Here is an 8,064-nt window from a genome sequence, read left to right on the forward strand (position 1 = left end):
TGAAAAGTTTCCTTATATACTACTGTCAAAACCGATCGGCCACACAGCTACACACACCTGGCTTCCACTTTCTAAATTTTTGAATTCTTACACCTATATCTGGCTTCCACTCACTGCTGAATTTAATGGTCCTTACAATATTTATATCATTCAAATAATAAAAAAAAATAACTTTTATTATAATTAAAAAAAAACAAACATGTGAACAAAACAGTCTCTTCGCATGTCTTAGATTGTGTTTACTATTAAATATGGATATGAGAAAGAGTGACTCAATGAATTTAAGTGAATTTAAAAATAAAGCGTGTTGTTTTTTTTAAAGGATTTGGAGATGACAGATAGTGGATTTAGAAATAAAATTTAATTTGTGAAAATTTGTGAGAGATTTGACTAATGTGATAAATTAAAAAAATTTAATACATGAAAAAAGATTATCAAATTGTTCTTAATATGTTAATATAAAATTATTTTTGGATTAGTTGGAATTATTTTTAACAAAAATCTTAATAAATAGTTTTGAAAAAAAAAATTATTGTAATAGAAAAAATACAATTTATTTGGTATAAAAATAAAAATTAAATATTTAGCTTTGTAATTAAAAATATTAAAAAAAATATTAATCTTTACTTTGCTTAGCTGCCTACCAGCACAAATATATGTTTAGCCATTCATGCAAAGAAAGAGAATACAATGTGTAATTATAGAAAAGTTGTAGGACATTTAAGTAAAAACACTTAATATTTATATTAATTCTTCGCAAATAAGCTCCATCGCACTTGAAAATGCGGATGAAGGGTATCGCAATCGGAGATGCGGCTGATGAGAGCGGCACTAGGAAGTGCGGATGGTGATCACCGCAGTTGGAGTTGCAGTTGGAGTTGCAGTTTGCGTTCGCTGCACTTGGAGCTCCGTTTGTAGTAGCCGCAGTTGGATCTGCATTTAGGGGCACCGCAGTTAGATATGCGTTTAAGGACAGCCGCACCACAGTTGAATCTACGTTTAGGGACAGCTATAGTTAGATCTGTCTAGGGAATTTTTATTGCTTTCCTTTTTGCTTTATTATGTTGTTATATTAATTTTATGTGACATATAAAAATTAAAAACTTAATAACAAATAAAAAAGTTTCATAAATAAATATTAACTACTACGTAAAAAATAACACTTAATTAATTAATTATTACATCATAAATAACATAAAATATTTTAAATTAAATCAAAAGTTAAAAAATTAACCTATAACAAAATGTATATAAAAATACAAAATAACATAAAATATATTAAACTAAATACCAAAATAAATAAAATTACTCAAAAATAAATAAAACTTGATTAATACGTATAATATATATAAAAAAACAAATGAAATAGTATAATATATATAAAAAATCATAACAACAACATAATATTTAAAAAATCAAAATAATTATTAAAAAAAATAAGACAGATAAATCACCTAATACAAATAAAACTAAAATATATTAACATAATAAAAATAAAATAAAACAAAACCTAAACTGTATATCCAACTGCATAAAACTAAAATGAATAAAAAAATCTAAACTACAAATCCAACTACGGCTAACACACCCCGCACCTCCAATTGCAGCGACCAACTATTGCACTTTCAAGTAAGAAAAAGCACCAGAAAAGAGGAGAAAGAAAAAGATGTAGACTTTTAGATATGAAATGTGGCAATGAAGAGGAAGGGAGGAGAAAAAGGGTATAGGGTTATGCAAATCTGAGATGCAGTAGAGGAGGAAGGGCCAGTGCTTTTTATTATTCAATGGGGTCAACTTCTTTTAAAACCAAAATATTCTCTTACAGGACAGGGGTAAAGTTGGAAATATATAAAATAAAAAGAGGTGTAGGCTGAACTTAGTGAGGTGTAGGGAGAATCACTCTCAGGATTTCCTTATGTTTATATTCTGTAAATCATCACTCTCAAATACGCACTTATCCATGAAAGCGAACACGCATGACCCCGTTTTTACATCTACATGAATAGGAAATTTGTTAAAGTGAACAAAGTCTTAATGATGTGTTTGTTTATATAGATATTATTGTTCATGCGTATTTGGGGAAATAGATTTGCGAGATAAATAACGTTCGTTTTCAAAGATTTCCAAGCCAAGGAAAATGATTCGTAGCTTTGCTCGAATTTGAAGTAACTTATTATGAAATATCAAATTTCTCCTCATGCAGTATGACGAGTTTGGTTTCCATGTTGAAGGTGAAGAGGTTGAAGATGAAGACATTGAACATGGGGTTGTAGGTGAAGACAAGTTGAAGATGAAGGTGGAACCGATTCCACTACAAGCGTAACCATTTTCACTTGCAGCTAGAATCGATTCCATCAACCTTGGAGCCACAAAGGAATGCAACATAATAGGTTCCAATGTAATTGAATTCTCATCTTTATGCATTGTAAACTATGGGGTGTTCTTATTGAGATAAGAACTAGTGCTGCTAAAACGGACTACCTGACTCGACCCGATCTGACCTACCATGGGTTGTCCACTTAGTGAGTCAACCCAACTCGACTCATTTATTAACGAAGCGAAAAAAATTGAACTCGGTCTGACCCATAGCGGGTTAGTGGGTTAAACGGGTTAACTCATTGATTCACTTAACTTTTTTTTCACCATCTTCTTGCAGGATTCTTATAATAGGTTACTTTTATCGATCAAATTGAAACAATAATAATTAGACTAATTGATATAAAAAAGGGTTTTGTATAAGCAAAATAAGGGTTTAAGTTGCAATGTTTTTGGTTTCATTGAATAATTAATTAATTTTATTTCATTAAAAAAAGATAGGTGGGTTGGTGAGCCAACTTGAGCCGAATAAACCGGGTTCTTAGTGAGTGTCAAAATTGGCTCCTATCAAAATTTTATATTCTTTTCAATCCAACCTGGCCTGAACCTATGGTGGGCCGAGTTGACTCATGAATTTCAACTCATTTTAACAACATTAATATAAATCATTTAAATTTTCTTATTAATGGTATTTTTCTTAATTTAATAATTAAGATAAAAAATGTCATGTTTTGGTAAGAGTTGTTGAAGAGAGAAATCAACACGAAAAACCTCAGGGTGACTTTCCATTTCTATTTGTTTGTATGGTTGCTCTTATTAACCTGATAGTTGGATAGTATATGCATCCTTAATCATATTTGAATTTATTAATTGTGAGATAATAAATATTCAATTTACCTATAAAACAAAGTTATACGTTAGGACTAAATTATATTCTTAAAAAATAAATTTTTAAATAAACAAATTCTACTTTCTTTAAATAAAATATTATTTTAATTATTTCATTAATTTTTATTTTTTTCCACTACTTAAAATAATGTTTACCAATAACTATGTTATTTATAATTTTTTTATATTATTATTACCAGTAATTTGGTAATCTTCATTTTCTATTAATTAAAAAAAATTATTTATTACATTGATAAAATTTTATATAATTTTTTATGAACTTTATTTTCAAATTCATTCTCAATCAAATTCAAATTTCTTTAAGGAAAACAACATACAATTTATTCTCAAATTTCTTTAAATTTATTTACTTAAGTGAATACACCCTAAGTGAATTTTGTAATACTTATATTTAATTAATAAAATGTAGTAATTGAATTAATGAAAAAAATAAACGAATTTAAAAGAGTTCCTTAAGCGTTATCGTTACCAAATATAAGAGTACTTTGTGGAGTTAATTGGTTGGCGTGGGTGGAGGAGACTTGCTTTTGGTGGGCTGTGTTTGTAGTGTCACGTAAGAAAATAATGTTAATATTGGGATACAAGATAGAATTTTGCAATTGTAAGTTAAGAAATGAAAAAAAAAATGTTATTACTTACAAAAGAATTGACTTTTCAGATTACGAAATAACATCCTTACTATAATTTTTTTTATCTTCTAGAAATTATAATACTGTTAATTAATTAAAAAATTGATTTTAATTCAGTTTTAAAAATCATTATAGTGGACAAAAAACTTAAATGTAATTAATTGAGAAAAATAAAACTTAAATGTGATTAAATGATAATGCTAAAAATACGGATTGCTTTTTGAAGAAAACGTACGTAACGAATCAACCATAATCAACCATAATGAGTACTGTTTTTTTATTCATAATCCAAAAAGAAAATATTAAAGGAACGAATTTGAATAAAAATTTATAATGTGAATATGTTATGATTAATTTCAAATAAAAATAGAATAATAATTTTATTTATTTAGCATTCTGAATATTTTTTGTCTGTTTATAATAAAAAATAAATTTACAGATAAACAATCTTTAAGTGAATATTTTACGTGTGTTTGTGTCTCACTATTAGAATGCTTGAAGCGACGCGAAAGGTCCAATGAGTCCTTGTCTTTGTCGGGTAGAAGACGTCACGTGACAACCACGAGGTATTAAGATGTTGACAAAACTTTAACTTTATGACGTGTCAATTTTTAGTTGGGTGACAGAAACAGTGGATTGTAGCTGCGGCACACGGTATTTCACACGTGGGGTTGGTATAGTTTCATGTATAGTATTTTATTAATTAATTTTTATTACAATATTTTACAAAATTTACAATTTTCGTTTTTTAATTTTTAATTTTTTTTGTTAATTTTGATCTATGAATTCTTTAGATAAATTTCATTTTTTAATTTTATTAACTTTGTTTAATTTTAAAATTAATATTCCTAACTTATTATTTTGGACATGACAAGTGGAAAGAGAAATATATGATATTTTTTATTTTTTATATTCCATTTACAAGATTAAAAAAAGTACATGACAAGTGGAGAAAGAAATGTATGATAATTTTATTTATTATACTTCCTTTACAATAATAAAAAAAGGTAAAAGTTGCATAACTTGTGAGATGTAATTCTACACTCATTGAAAGTACTTATGGGATTGTCATTCAATAAGATTAAGGATATCAGCTAATGAGATATCAAATAATACTACTTAAAAGATTGAACAAATAATGAGATATCAGATAAACTTACAAAAAAAAAATATAATTTTTAACTTAAAATTTTACAACAATAAATTTATATTTTTTAAATTTTTTTACAATATCAATTATCTATTTTAAATATTTAAAAATTTGATAATGTTTATAGAAAAAAGAAAGTTTGTAGAAAAATATTTCAAAATGTTGTGTTCGTTTAGACAGATTTTACTTTTTAAGTTATCTGATGAGGAAGGAATTATGAAATTTATTGGATTTGTTTTTTATGATTTGAAAGTGACTGATTAAAACAATTTGAGGAATTAAAACATAAGTGAATCCTCGCATTGTAACTTGGATTTGTGATAATTTTCAGTGAAATTACCGAATGTCCCTTATATCTAACCCAGTTTACTTCACAAATATTAAAGTTATTTTGATAATATATATTAAATAAATTAATTATTAAACACAAAAATAATACGATTTTAATAATTAAAAAAATCTATTAATTTAACACAAAAATCTTATCTTAAAATACGAAAAGTTTGGGTAAAAAGGTCCTAAAGTTATAGTTTTTTTTACAAAATAAATACTTTAAATTAAAAAATAAATGAATTAAGAAACACAAAAGTTAAAAATAATCAAATATTATTATTTTAATAATTAAAAATATAAAATGTCACATTTAACACGACTATTTCATTAATTTGGTAACGAAATTTTAAACATAGTGATGACATTTGTCCAAAAATAAATGAAAAATAAATTTAAATTAAATGACATGAATATTAATATATATTTATGCTTTTATTAAGATTTTAGGTATGAACTCTTCGACATGTGATAAAATCTAAATGGTTTAAAATATCTTATTGAAGGTTCACATTTAAGTTAGTAAGAGTTTGAATCTTGTGGGTAGGAGAAAATGAGTGAGAGTAAATGTATATTATATTTATAAGATTTTTGGATTTTAGCTTAGCTAATAAATATGGTAATGTAGTATTAAATAATATCATTAAAATAAGAATGTATCTCAAATAAATAAGTAATAAAATAATAACATGATACATTAACTTAAACAACGATAATAATATCAAATGTGATATGAGTCATGAATATTTTTCTCAATAGATGTATTTTGGATTTGGACTAGTTTAAGACGATGAGATTTATTAAACTTTGTTGGATCCTAATCTTTAACACATTTATTGAATCAAGTAGGTACAATTTACTTTATATTAACAATTAATTTCACTTTTGGTCATCTAATTTTTTTGGAAAATTCAAATACATTAATAAATTTTCAAATTTTTTTATGTTTTTTGGGTTTTTATTTGATTTTTTTTTGTCATGTGTTATATCATTGTTGTTGTGACACGTGATGCATTTGTACGGTATCACGTGTCATGTGTTCATACAAGATTACATGTCATTTGTTCATGGAATATTACGTGTCAATGTAAGTCCATGTTTTATATTTATTTTAGTCTTTATATTTTAAATTTTGACTCAATTTAGTCTAATATTTTAAACTTAAGTTAAATATGTAAGTTAAAACTTGTAAATGTATTTGTCACACTAAATTTATAAATAAATCAACAAAAGAAAATGTTTTTTTATTGAAATATGAATTTTTATTATTAATATAAATAACATTTTATATTATTAATGTATAATAAGTTTAAAATAGAAATTTTTTATTTTAAATAAAAAGTTTATAAAAATAAAATGAATTTTAATATTAAGGTGAAATGATTTAATGAATAAATTTAAAAAAATATATTTTAACATGTATAATAAGTGATAATTAAACTTAATTACTAATTTAAAATTGATTTGATTTAAAATTTCAAATGATAAATTAAATACAAGACATGTTAATATCACTCTCAACATGATAAAAAATAAATTAAAAAAAACAAAACAAAAGAAATGAACATACTTTTTGAGTTGACATACCTTAACATTAATATAATTAATATGATCTAAGTTTGATCAATTTTAAAAACTAGAAAACTTGATTTCATAAAATTAAAGGACAAAAATGAAATTAAATCTTATATTAATTTAAGAAATTATTATAATTTAGATTAACAGAAAATAAAATTGGGTTGATGATAATTTTAGGAGAAAAATCACAAGATAAGGGAAAACAAGTCATTTCAGTTTTTTTTCTTATAAACTAAAATATAAAACAATTCGTTATTATTTGTTTCATGTGAAGATTTTTAAGAAAACTTGAGATATACTACACTCAATCTTCCTTCTTTTTATAATTTCCTTCATATTTTTATTTACAAATTTAAAATATTTTTATATTTATTATTGACTTAATTGACTTTTTTTTAAAGACTCAATGAGACCGAGGTAAATGAGACAAAAAGAAGTAGAAAAAGATGGAAACTGAAAAATATAAATATAAAACATAGAGTTCCGGAGATAAAAAATAATATAAATTCTGGCAAACTACATACGTTAAATTTTTTTTAAAAAGTAGAAACTTAATTGAATAAAAGATAAACATAGAAAAATAATTGTGAGAATTTTAAATATACAAATCAAATGGTTAATTAACTCAAATTATAAGTTTGTAAAATTTAACTAAAATACATATGTTCCTGTTACTAAATTTTGGATGATTTGTTCATAATAGAATAATTCACATGTAACGAATAATACAAAGTACTTTGGTTAGATCAAAAGATAAATATTTGGATTATTATAAATTATTTTAGAATTATATATATATATATATATATATATATATATATATATATATATATTTGTATATGTACCCTTATATATCATTCTCAAAACTAAAAAAAAAAAAAAAACCTCCAAAACTCTTACTCACCTCTCTCATTTCTCTCAATTCTTTATCTTTCATCTCTCTCACTCCAACCTTTTCTCTGTCATCTCTACTGTAGCTCCAATTCAAAAAATCAGAAATACTTGCCGTTAAACAATCTTACAAAAAATGATTTTATGATGAGTTTTCATTTTATAATTTTTGTCTTATCTAATTTTATCAAATTTTCACAAGCATACAAAATTGGTAATTGACTTAGAAAAAATCAGAAATACTCGCCGTTAAATAATTTC

This window comes from Vigna angularis, chromosome 8 (assembly GCF_016808095.1).
Source record: "Vigna angularis cultivar LongXiaoDou No.4 chromosome 8, ASM1680809v1, whole genome shotgun sequence".
NCBI classification, from domain to species: Eukaryota; Viridiplantae; Streptophyta; class Magnoliopsida; order Fabales; family Fabaceae; genus Vigna; species Vigna angularis.